Here is a 13,542-nt window from a genome sequence, read left to right as displayed (position 1 = left end):
CCAGTGCCCTTGCACTTTCTGTACAAAAATTGCTGCGCAAACAAGTCTTTCATTAATGGGTTTGAACCATCAGTAACATTTAGGGAAAGATGGTGCTTATACCACAGAGCAATTCTGTGCCAGACTGACTGGGAAAAGACTCGAGATGTGGCTTTGAACCACAGCTAGCCTTACCCTAACCATACTGAGTACCCAGTATCTCTTCCCCACTGTATTTTTTCCCTCCAAAATTGGCCACTGCTGTGGCTGGAGTTGCTGGGTGTCAAATCTGCTCATCAATCAGATCAGAGAACAGAACAATGTTGGCTCAGCACGATGCACTGGGACACCCAGTAGCTCTTACGTGCTCATGTTTGATGCAGATTTTTTCCCTTGGCATATACAATCTGCAAATTCTACTGCTACCTCCTCAGTGCCTCCTACTTTCCCACCCAGTAAAAGAACACTCAGTTGCTTTTTTTTCAAGACAATAACACTGCCCACAGTCAGTCTATGTGAACATATTGGTGTGAAAAAAGAAAACAAAGCAACTGGTGTGTATTTAGATGTCTTTCAGATACACCTGTGCTCTAGGGACTTCGTCATCATCCCTGCACCTCTTGGCTTTCACTCTCATGTCCATGCCTCCAGTGACTGGTCCGCTCTGCCCCACTGCACACTCTCTGACTCTAGCTGCAGCAGCCTGAGCTAAGGCATGGCTAATGTCGCAGGCTTAAGGGTGAAAGTCATCCATGTGAACTAACTCAGATAGCATCAGGTATTTTCTGTCAAATCTATGTTTACTTTTTACATCGGAATTACACACATACATATATGCATACAATCAAATAAGTTATATATGCATGTAGACCTGTGAAACAGCCAGATCTGCCCTACGTTTGTATTTGTACGGTCATTGTATTTGTGCAAGAATGCTCAAATAATATTAAACATTGCCAGAGTAAAGGATCTCCGTGAACAAAGTTAGTTTGATTCTGCCATTGCTCATTTTTGTTTCTAGATATTTTTTTCTTAACGAAATAAATTAAAAAAAACAAAGGGATGCTAAAAGATAATTTAACATTGTGTGCTAAAACAGATGGTTTGCATAGTATTAATTAATGAAAAACTTTAGTCCAATCTGTTGCTTTGAGGCTTGCTTCCATCCTTTCATTCTCTTTCTTTTTTATTAGAAACACTTGTACCTGATTTTGACATATAATTTATCAGAGCTAAAAAATGCAGCAGTAGGTCTGTATGGCAGAGCCAAATGTTTGATACAATCAGCAACTCTTAGCTAGTGATTACCTAACTGCTGCAGGCATGAAAATGATGCTCTAAATTACATTAAATGAAGCAGCATACTGGAAAATGACCAAGATTACTCAGCATTTTCATCTTAGGAAATCCTTCTGGTGCCAGAATAGGAAAAGCCTTTACTAGTCCATTTCTACCAGTGACACAAATATACAAAAATATAGAATACAGAATACAAAAATACAAGGTAAATTCACCCGCAGTTATTTAGACAGAATGACAAGTAATCATTCTGAACAAGCAAATTAAGGAATGACTTCAATGAGAAAAATCAGTGCTACATGCTGTAGTGCAGGGACTACATGCAGTTTTAAGATTAATGCCCTGAGTCCTTGGAGTAAGCCTTCCTGAAATCTTGTAATGCCATGCCATCACCCAGTCACAAAAATTAGAGTTACCTCACTCAGAGTCAAGCCAGAATTCTCATGGCACTGACAGACCTAAATGTTTTTCTGGATACACATCCAATATCTGTGTAGTTTCAAGTTCAGGAGATCCCAAAAACCTGGAAACAAATCTATCTCATGCATTCAGACAGCTTGAATGAGAGTGAGTGGAGGCTGGCTGCGGCTCTTGTTTATGACACCACCAGAGCACACAGGGAGATTAGAACTTTCATTTCCAGAGCAAGTGAGATACTGAGCAAGAACTATGCCTCTTTCATGTGGCAGAGAAATTCACTCTTAAGTGCACCTGAAAGCATTTAAGTGAGAGAAGGAAACCATGTGTTTTTTTCATTTGCAAACTCACTCGCTGAATTATTCAGATTGTCTCCAGCTCCACAGGTTTGACTTGAAGTTTTCAGGAGTGAGTGTGCACATCAATTTTGAGGTTTCTTCTGGGATAATTTGTGGTGAAAGAAAAGCAACAATAGGAAATTGCATGTCCCTCCTTCAGGCTCTGATGGAAGAGGAATCCTCCCGCAAAGGTATCTCAAGAATTAGTGTTTATTTTGTCATCCAATACAGCCAGATATTATGTCATCTTTGTCAAATTCTCTATTCTGTGTCTGTTATCAGAGTGAATTTCCCCTACTTTTAGCAAATTTGGACGTAAAATCCTCAAAAATCATGTAAATGTGAGAGTCAGTAGCTGATAGAAAGTATAAGGAGATCAGGAATTTGCCTCAGTTTTTATAGCTTAAATTATTGCTCATCCACCCATTTTAGTTGTGGGGAATGCTGAAGAAAGAGTAATGCTGAGAATTGCTTCCAGTAACATTTGAAAATGACTTTACAAAAATAGGCACTGCTTTACATTTTTGTTGAAAGTATTGAAACAGGAAAAGTGCACTGAATACTGACCTATTGTGAAATACTGTCTACTGAGAATATGTTCTAAAGAGGTACCCACGTGTATGTGTGTACTCTGTACAAACATATCTACAATAATCAGTTTGTCTGCAGAAAACATTTTCCAGTCTCCACTGTTTGTAGCAGCAAATGTTCAAAACACAGCAATGTCCTACAGGAACATCAGTTGGAGTAAAACATTGATTTGACAACGAGTTGGGTTGAATGCTGACATATTTAGTCTGTACATGCAAAATTGGTACCCCTGATTGCCCAGTGAATAAACAGTGTAGATAACTAACTAGCTAAATGCATCTTTGAATTTGTCTTTGTGGCCACACTTAGAGACAGGAAGCTCAAACCCAACACGAAAGTGCCTCTGACACAAATTCCTTTGCCTCAGAGCTTCTTGCAAAGTCCAAAGAGTGTCTGCCCTTTTTCAAGGTGTGCTTAGGGCTGCTTCTCCTGTAGACAATAATTTGCTCATGAATTCAAATGGATTCACAAAATTGGCATTCCTTCATCCAGCAAGCATCTCAAAGGCCATGATTTGGCCTTTCCATCATTCCAAGTACAATGAACGCTTAAAAAAAAAACAAGCAGTGGCAGCAGCACGAGCAATAGTACCCTCTTTTACTTAGTGTGTGAGTTAACATAATATGTAATTCAAGAATAATAAACCCACAAGATTTTCTAAGACTACTACACAAAGCAACAATGAATGAATCACAGTATTAGTTGTCTGCAGTGTTAAGTAGATGATGCATAGACAACTTAGCTAGGAAAAGAATTGATTAGTGAACCAAAACACAATGGTTAGGAGTAAATCCAGGAAACATCCTCCCTTTGAGATAATGAGAGGACAAATTCAGAATGCATTTGCTAAGCTATTGGAAGAGCAGCAAAAAAAAAAAAGAGTTTGCAGTTTAAAATAAGAGGTTAAGCCATTTCTGTTTACATGGATTTTAACATATCTGATAGTACTAGGGCCTCTGTTTTGTAACTAGATTAGCTGATGTGAATCTGGCTGCATCTGTGTGGCATCACTGGGATGAGTGGGATCCAGAGGGATGACTAACTGCAGCAGTGGATTTTATTTCCAGACTGGAGTGCAAGTTGTCCAGCTGGCCAAATAGCTCTCCGTGTGAATGCCCTGCTGTTCTGTACTCTAGACTTTTAGTACAGCCATATTACATGCAAAATTTTCTTCATCTTGAGCAGAGCTAGAGAAAATATCAGAGCTCCTACAATTAATACAAGAAGTAGTGAGAAAACATGTTTCTTATGTAGCTGTACATATGTTGGGAAATTATATGCAGAAAGACATGCTGGAACAGAATAAAATTTGTTTTGGATGAAAATAAAATATAAAGAGTAGAAAAACAAACCTTTTCCATGGAAATTAAGAAAAGTGGGAGAGGAGAAAACAGGAATAGTTTCAACCTTACAAATGTTCACCTGCACTGCATCCAGAAGTCTTTCAACAGGATGCCACAATTAAAAAAAAAAAAAAATCAAGAGCAAAATAGGCACTGTTTTGCTTATTACACAGTTGGTGATGCCAGCTACCTACCTTTATTTGTCATAGTATCTTATTACCTGCTTGAAATTTTGAGTGATGGAAACAATTAAAATTGGAATGGAGAAAAATAAACTCCGCATGTTTCAGTCAAGTAATCAGAAATCCACCTGAAAAGCAGGTGTTGCTCAGCTGTCAGTCAGTGTAACTATGTAAAGGACTTTATTTGCTACCTGAGGCTTTCCCAAAGGCTTTTCGCATGTGTTGGCTTTGCTTAATAAAAACAGCAAAATAAAGAGGGATTTATTTTTTTTTAACCTCACATGTTGAGGTAAGGATGCTTACAGTATTTTAGGAAAGTTGGGACTGTCATTAATGTCATCTAGACAAAAAGCAGGAGCACAGCATTATTTTGTTACTGTGAAACGTTTCTAAATGTACCTTGCAGCTTCGTATAACGTAGGATGGTATTTCTGTTGATGACTCATGCTGACTCACCCACCAAACCAGAATTTACTGAGCTTTCTTCTGTGACCACACACAGCGATATGATTTCCAGTCTGAGAGAAATTTTTCACATTTAATTTAGTAGGCTTTAACTACAGACACAGATACACTTCTTCAGTGGTTGCCTTCATCTGTATTTATGTCTTTTTAAAATATGTGCTCTGATTATGTTTTGCAGAATCCTTTGAAATCAATTTTAAAATAATGTGGGTAAGTGCAACTGTACTTTCCAAGCACAGAGGTCTGTTTTATGGTGCTGCAGGTATATGGAAATAGTGATGATTGGCTGATGCTATGGACCTGATGGCCTACATACTCAACCACTGCCTTTTTGCGATGGCATTAGCAGCACTGCATGTTGGCCTCAACTGTGACAAGCCTCTAGGCCCTTGGGCAATTAATAATTAATAAGAAGACACTGACCTGATTGTTTAAATCCTCAAGACTGAGAAATCACACAACTCTACCCAAGCCAACATAATTAAATGGTATTAAAACTAGACAGAAAAGAAATTCTTTAAATGCTGCTACAAATATCTTCAGACTGAATATACTTTTTCTGAAATAAATAGAAATAATCTAGCAGACTTTATTGGAAACAGGATTGGTCCAATTGTTTGTCTCACTCTGGTTAAAATCTGATGGCATGTGGCAGCCTGAAAAATAACTGTTGTTGTTACAGTACAAGCTGAAAGGACTGAAAAGACAAATGCCAGTGGGATTCTCTCTTGTAGCCACATAAACACATCTCTACTTTCTTGGACTCTTTCATACAGGCTCACATATTTGTTAAACCAGGATTTATGATAGTCTCATCCTCACCCTAGGATTCTTTCCTCTCCACCCAAAGACTAAGAAAAAAAAATATTTTGCTTGGACTACTGTTTGCGTTGCTTTTTAAACTCTTTTGGCAAATGACTAATGAATATTCGAGCAACAGAAAATGAGATGAGTGAATCTTCCTCTAAAAGAAAAACAGATGCTTCAGGTAAACTGATCAAGGTGTCTGGACTTCACCTTTGCAATGTTCTGAAAGAACAGTCCATACTCCCAAGCCTCGTGTCCTTCCCCCTTTCTCTGGGAATTTGTCATTTCTCAAAATCTAGCTTTGACAGTGTTTCAGGGCTGTGTGTTTTGTTTTTCTTGCGCCTGCAGTCACTCAGGCATGATTCTTAATCTGCATGAGTCTGTCTATGATTCTGTCTTCTGATCTCTGGGATTTGCTAAATTGCTCTGTCCTCTGAATCTGAGAGTGCTGGATGAGTGGACACTTTGTCCCTTGTGGTTTCTGCTCCACTGACTTTCTTCTGCTTTGGGTATAGAGTCCTTTGTTTTTCTTTTGGAAAACAAAAATCCCAGACTTTATGTATTTAGTCACACCTTCCTGCCTCCATCACTGTTCACACGGGACTTTCTTGTAATTCTGTCACTAGAATTCAGATGTTGTTAGTTTTGTGTTTTGAGTTAAATGTGCTTGAAAATAGGGTGTAACCTTTTCTTTTCATTACTTCAACCCCAAGCAGCCACTAAGACTGTACTGTAAGGCACGATAAAGGAACTACACAATTGTATGACAAGGTCTGAATAGAAATTGCAATAAGTGGCTCCTCATCAATTCCAAATGTACTGCCTCTTAATGTTCCTTCTCTTGCTATTGCACTGCCAGTCACAGCCTACGCTTTATCTTGATTTCTATCCAATCTAGACCATGATTTCTATCAACTAGGCAGTCACACAGGCCTCCACCCTGCTGAACTTCTGTCAGAAACTCTGTAGTAGGGATGCCAACTTTTGAAACTACACACCTATCTTAGGGGCAGGCACCTCTGCATATGATGTAGTCCATCCTTTGCTGCAGGACACAACTTTCTAAAAGTGCCACAACTACTGACTAATCACAACCTTTCTCTGGCAGAAGAGGTGAGTGCTGTTGAAATGTAGGAACTGAGAATGGGTTACTTTTGCCAACTAGTTCAGACACTATTCATCTCCTTTTTGTCCGGGTGTTGAGAAGAGAGGATTAATTGCTGTGACAGTAGCTCATTTCTAAAAGCCCTCCTTCTCCAGGGGCCCCCATCTTCCCCTTGTTACGCTTCTGGATTGGGAAGGGCCTCTAAGGCGAATAGTGGTAAGAACTCGGACACCACCACTACCAGAACCAGCTATTTTGACTAAAGCCTATTCTAGCATACCACAGAGAGCGTAAATGAACCTGGAAGTCATAGTTGATGCAGACTGAATATCCCTACTCTTCTTGATGTCACTGAAAATACCCTATCTTTCTTTCTTTCTGTCTTTCACTCATGATTTGCAAAAAACATTGTGATAGTACAGTAGTGATGTGGTAATAGTTGGAAAAAAGAGTGTGATTTTTCAAGGAATGAAAATTCCCAAGCCCCTTCTAACACCGCAATTAAATGGTTTACAGTGGTTTCAGACCACATCAGCCTATCTTAGATAAACATATAACATTGCAAAGCCTGTATCCAAAGGTCACTCTCCATCTGAATATACTGACATTGAGGTTTTCTGTATCTATAGCTGGCATCCTGCTGGTATACAATTTTAAGAATCCTGTTGTGATATGATGGTGCCAGCAGTGTGTTTGGAAATGGTTGCTGAGTACTCACCTTTGCATTTGCTACACTTCAGTTGTGGAGCCTCTCTTAGAGTTTTCAAACACTTTATTATAAAGTTGAGCCTGTGGTCATTGAAGAGCTTTGTACAGTAATGCTCTCAGGTTTCTGTTGTCATTATTTCTTTTCCAGCTCTCACAATTATGCTGCTCTTACAACTTTTTGCAGTGGAAGGTAATATTTACATGCCTTGAATCATCCCGACAGGCAGTCAAATGCTGTGATTGACCTGAGTTACTCTTGCTTGACTGTCTGAGAGTTCCACACATTCAACGTTAACACTTTTCTCACTGAAGTAAGTTGCATCCTTGGGCATGCCAGAGCACTGTGTAACCTCCAAAAGATTTAACCCCAGTTGGGTACCTGCAATTATACAATCTCACATGTTTAACAAACACCCTCTTGGACAGACTTCTCCCCATAGGGTAATACTGACTCTCATTATTTGCTAAGAAGAAATGTCTCCGTTTCTCAAATTTCTCTCAGGTTATGGGTAATCTAAAAGTATGCGTGATAACTCATTTATTTAGATTTGATGCTTCCTTAGAAGTTGTGTCTTGTGTTTGCCACTGTTACTTGTAATCATTACTACCAAGCAAGTTCAAGGAAAGAAAGGATTGTACTAGTAAAACAAGGGTTACTACAAAATGGAAATAAACTTAACAAATGAACAAACAAAAAGCATAGAAGCAAGAAAATCCAATTTGAACATGTTCCTTGTTCTGGCAGTCACTTAGGATTTCTCTGAGGAGCCAAGGAGACAGTACAGCTGCACTTTAGAGCGTACTTCTCTTTTGGGTTTTTGCCTGCCTCCACCCAAAGACTTGCCTCATTGCGAGAGAGGATAAACTTCAGAACATTTCATTGAACATTTTCTCTTCCTTCCTTCGATTTAGAGAGAATTTAAATGGATCATCAACCTGAGCTATTTTTATGAATGCAAATGAAATCCATTTAAGTTTGTCCATAAACAAATCATCTCTGATATGCAATAATCCTTTGACACACTGATTTCCAAACTTAGATTTACCTTCCTGCTTCTGTTGAATTATAATTTGATTTGAGTCTCCATTTCCCAGTCAGCATAAATTCTATTACAAAACTTTTTTAGACATCGTACGTTTCATAGAACAAAAATATCAACACAGCACATCAGATCTTAACTTTACAGATTGTGGAAAAGGAATGAAATCATAGAGTTCACACCTAAGATGTCGCTAATGCTGATGATCTGTTCAGGGTTTGGAGCATTTTTGCAAATAATTTTCATTTCTCTCATTTTCCCACTTTATCATTTCAGAGGCTTTATGCTATCATAGCAACTTCCAACTCTAATTCCCTTAGCTGTGTTTAATTATAGATATTCTATGTTATTTATTCCAGAGCTTCTTGGTACTGACTAGGCCAACCAGAGATCTTTTGGGGGCCCTTTCATTTCCAGAAGTACTGCTTTTAATGTGTCAAGTCCTATCATCAGCAAGATGGCTTTTTTCCATATCTATACAGAAGAGTGTAAAATTCATGAAACTGTGCTCCATTTCTCTGAAGTTGAATGTACACGTTTTAAATCCCATTTCCTTTTGTAACTAGCTTAAATTATCTTTGGAATTAGGCATTTAAAATAAACTTACTTGGTTGGATAATAAGTAGACAGTTTCAAAAGGTATGTTTTATGCTTTTCACTGATTTCCTTGTTCTATTGGCAGTAAGACACCTTTGCAACATGCTTGCTTTAATTGGCAGTCCTTTGGTAGAATGTGGGAATAGAGTTCAGAACAGTAATTGTGCAGAGACATGCCTATTCTTCTTTTGCATTTTCTCTTTGATAACTGGAAACACTAATTTATTTCTGTGTTCCAAAAACACTGCTAGATTTTCTTTTTGCCTTTGAGGGGAATCAATCCTCTACTTCTTGTAGGGAGTTTATTGTTACTGTCATTAGTGGCACTCTGGTTTGAACAGAGCTGAACCCAAAGGCTCTCATCACAACTCTAATTTCCCTTTGCTGAAACAGGAGGGAGTCAGAGCACTCGCTACCTCAAAGGAAGTGTGCAGCATACTTAACGTTGATGCTATTATTATGATTGGCATATTTTGATCATCTTATTTTTCTCTTTGATACTGATGTACAGTGAAGAGTGAACATTATCTTTAAGCTGCAATCTGATCTTACTGAGCTTTAAGTGCAGCAAAGGGCAGTGGATTTTCTTTTCAGCAACAACACAAACAGCAGGAGTTCTGGAAATTGTAGTGGCAACAGCAGCTTCTGTTGTGACAGTTCTCTTGTAGGTCACCATGGTGAGAATGTATCCGAGTGTTAATTTTTTTTTCCTAGTCCAGACACTAGCATTATTTCTAGAAGCCAGAAGGATACCTTATACAAATTAATATTCTTAACATGAATAATCTTAATGTATATTTGCTAATAGAAAAAATACACACATCCTCCTTTTCAGGACAAATTTAATGCCTAGACAAAGAAATAGTTAACCACAGTTTCAAAACTAAATACAGCATATTTATGTTTACTGAATAAATAACAACATGGAGCCTCACTTACATTCTGCTTTGCTTTTCTCTGTGAAGAATCATTATAGATATCTTAATATTAAAAACCTTCATTTTTGACCTGTGGGTACTGCAAGATAATGCTGAGGGCTTACTTGTACTTATCACAGAGAAGGCTAAACTCTCTTGTCTGAGCTCAATTGAAGTGGCCATGTTGAAACAAAGCATCTGACATGAGCCGCTCCGATGGTCAGGGATATCACCCATCAAAACATCTTATGAAAATCTGGAAGAGGAAGAATTAACTCTTTTTGGGGGGGAGCTCCTTTAGGAGTCAGCATGACCCTTCTTCCCAGTCCTGCTTCTTAGATTTGCCCATCAGCGATGCGGCGAGCAGCCTGTTGATGGGCTGCTGCTGGCGACTGAGTCACAACGAGAGCTACCATATTAGTGAGCCCACAGCCAGTCATGCCTGCAGCCCTGGTCTGCTGGGCCACTTCTGGGATTGTGCAGCACGAGGGCTGGATACCAAGGACCATTACTCAGATGAGAGAAGATTTGAGAAAAACAGAGGTTTTTCTCTTTCTGTTTTTCAGGGTTTACTTTTCTTGGTTTGTTTCATTTCTTGACTTTCTTTCTTACTTAGGGAATTAGTTAAAACCTGGATTCCATATGAATGAGGAAAAGATCACAAAGATTAAATGGGAAGTAGTTAACACATTATTATTTGGTTTCTTTAAGAGATGCTTTTATGACAGAAATGTTGCTGGGTAGGAAAAGTTATCAATGGGATTGCATAGACGGTAGTATAGCTAAGTTAAAAGCTGCACATTATGATTATAATGTCTTGAAATTTTGAACTTTCTGTTTGAAAATCACATTCAGGCTTTGAATTTTCATGAGAATGTTCTCTACTGTAAAAGATGGCATCCATACAGCATTAGAAAACTGAGAAGTGTTGTATTTCGTGGAGCCAAAAAACAAACTTTTTTGCCAAACTTCTTCAATAACTTTAGCTTAAAAGATAAGAACAGAAGTACTTTACGGTTGATTATGCTTTAGCTTTTAAACTCTCTAACCTCTCTTAAAGCTCTCTTAAAATGCATCATTCAAAGGTAGAAAAAATAATCAAAAGTTCAGATATTCAGTGAAGAACCGAACAGAGCAGTAATAATGGTTGAGGCACATTAAGGATGACAGGTGAGAATAGGCTAAGCAAAAACTGATACTCTAATGTTGTCGTAAAAAAATTGGCAAGATTTTAGATGGCAAAAGGACTCATCTCAGAGCAAAAATAACACTTCCAATGTACCTTTTGTGTCACCTGCAGTTCTGCTCTGAGCTGTGAGCTCCCTGTGGTGCAGGGGGAACATGCAAACATACACTTACAAGTGATTGAGTTACCAACCCAAACTACTGCTTTTCAGGTAGGACACTCTAGCAGAATATACTAACTTAAACTAACACGTTACTTCAGCTGCTGGACAAGCTGAGAACATGTACACAGGCAACTATTACATCTTGTCTGTGGAGCAGTAACCTATTAAGCCATGCTAAGCCATGGCTTAATTATAAACTGGCTTGACAGCTTGTGGTTGTATGTCCCTACCCAATTTAAGAATGTGAACAAAGCTCAAAGGAAGGCAACAAAAATAATCGAGGCACATCAACCTCTTCAGTTTGTTGCATCTTGGAGCCAGCTCATGACTGCCTGCGCGAAGCTCCAAATAAGCACTTGCACACTGCTAATTAAGTGCCTTTGTGAAGGCATCTAGCCTGTCACCAGCCATGTTTAAGATTGCATTTGTCATTCTAATGCTGAAACTGAATAGCATTTCATATTATGCTCTAATAAACAACAATATTCTGTCCTTCTTCATGGTCTTCTTGAAGCATTAAGCTCCTAGTTGCTAGAGGAAATGTCTGATATTAGTCCCCAACTATCTTGCTTTTAAACTCCTCAATTTATCCGTATTCCAATTTCTCCATCAATTTAACTGCGTATGGTTTCCCAGCTCTCTTTACTGTTTGTGCCTCCTTGCACTGGGCTGTTTACAGTTCTATTTCCCACCACCTTCTTCTGCTGGTGTCATAAATGAAAATGTCTAGGTTTAACCTCCAACTGATCTTTTATAAAACCTTCTTTACTCAGATAGTTCACCTCTGATCATTTATGGATAGTCCATCACCTACATTACTCTGCTAATCCCCGTTATCTGCTTCTTCACCTAGAAGGTGAATGATATTATAAGAAAGATATTAGGTTAATCTGTTAATGTCCACCTTTGTAAACCAACATTACTCTTTATCATTTCCTGCTACATTCAGAAAGCTTACTGTGAGACAAATAATTTCCTTTATTTTTTGATGTCTGGAATGGGCATTATCTAAAGTTTTTCTACCTATATGCTGTAGTCTGTGCTTTATTTTCCTTTTATATGTGATACTGGCAATTTCCTTTCCCTCTTAACTGTTAGTCATCTTGCCATCTCACTCCATGTTCAACATCATCATCTTTACTGAAAATTGAGACAAAATATGTGTTTAGTTTTAGAATTAGATACAGACTACCCCTAATCCCCACTTTTGACTCACTGAAGAGCAGCATCACTTCTTGCTTACAATACTATGTTACAGCTGGATAACATCTTGCTGATTTTCTAGGTATCATGTGGAAACTCAAATTCACTTAATTTCTCAGATAAATTCTCCCTTCGTCTCTCACAGCTATTGACATTGAATATCTTTCCTGATCCAGACTTTTCTGTTTTGTTTTATGCTCTCTGCTTATAACCTGGACCTCTCTTGCAGCCATTTCTCTTCCAGTTTTGCCTTGAAGTCTGTTCCTGTAACCCCTTTGCCTTGTGTATGATCAGAATCACAGTGGATTTAAAATGTTAGAGATACTCAAGGTTTCTTTCAGATTGCTGATACAATTGCCCAAGCTGACGTTGTTGCCAGGTTCCTTCATTTATCCAGCCAGTCCTTCTGAAATTGACAATGTTCTACTTATTCACCTTTACCTTTCTTGACACAACTTACCATTACCTACTCCAGGGCTGTTACCCACAGCCAGACCTCTGAAGATTTTTGAATCATCAAAAAAAGCTTTGCTTCTTAAAGGCTTGGTGACAGTTGGGAAGAGGAATTCATTGACTACCAGAAACAAGAATGTCTGAACCTAGCTATGAGTGACATACATTCCCCAAACTACTAACAGGTAATAATACTATTACTGAGTTTTGTCAGTATCTGTGCCTTTTTCTTTGCTACCCATTTTTCTCTTGATGAGTAAAACCCAGGCAAAACGTTACATAAACCTTTCCAAACTTTCTTTACTCATTTCTTAACATGAAGTCAACCTTATTATCTGTGGTTCACAGATAAGAAATGTCTTGTGAAAGAGTTGCTCCAGTGTGAAGGCCTGTTACTGCACTGGACGAAAGTTTTAAAGCTCAAAAAGAGAAGTGAAATTGAGATAATGTAAAAATGGTGTCAGCTCAAGTTACAGTTGTTTTGTCATTCATTTAACCGTGAAACAAATTTTATTCTTGTGATTCATCAACAGCTACTCCTAAAGGGACAGATCTGTTTGCCAAGAAAAGTAAAATACGAAGAATCAGGAATTTTAAAAATTCTATCTGGTAAGAACTAACTTTCACTCCTCTTAAGTGCAATGTCAAATGGAAGTTGTTAGCAGTTCATCTTCATCCTGTACCAACTATATGTATATGTACGTATGTACTTTGAGGGCTGCTCTGAAAGTAATGCTTCCTATTTTGTT

The 13,542-nt window shown here is 38.3% G+C and overlaps 1 long non-coding RNA gene across 3 annotated transcripts in view; it reads left to right on the top strand.

The window, feature by feature from the left end:
• LOC125688709 (uncharacterized) overlaps positions 1-13,542 on the top strand; it is a 63,011-nt gene that overhangs the window by 49,058 nt on the left and 411 nt on the right. The window contains exon 3 of one of the 3 annotated variants that reach the window (XR_007374852.1): positions 13,327-13,402. This is a non-coding gene — a long non-coding RNA (uncharacterized LOC125688709). Of the gene's footprint in view, positions 1-614; positions 13,403-13,542 lie in introns of those variants that run through there. The other 2 variants (XR_007374850.1, XR_007374851.1) reach the window with 2 other exon arrangements.

The sequence above is a fragment of the Lagopus muta genome, chromosome 2, assembly GCF_023343835.1.
Source record: "Lagopus muta isolate bLagMut1 chromosome 2, bLagMut1 primary, whole genome shotgun sequence".
In the NCBI taxonomy this organism is placed as follows: domain Eukaryota; kingdom Metazoa; phylum Chordata; class Aves; order Galliformes; family Phasianidae; genus Lagopus; species Lagopus muta.
The sequence above is the reverse complement of the archived record's forward strand: the minus strand, read 5'-3'. Positions and strand labels throughout refer to the sequence as shown.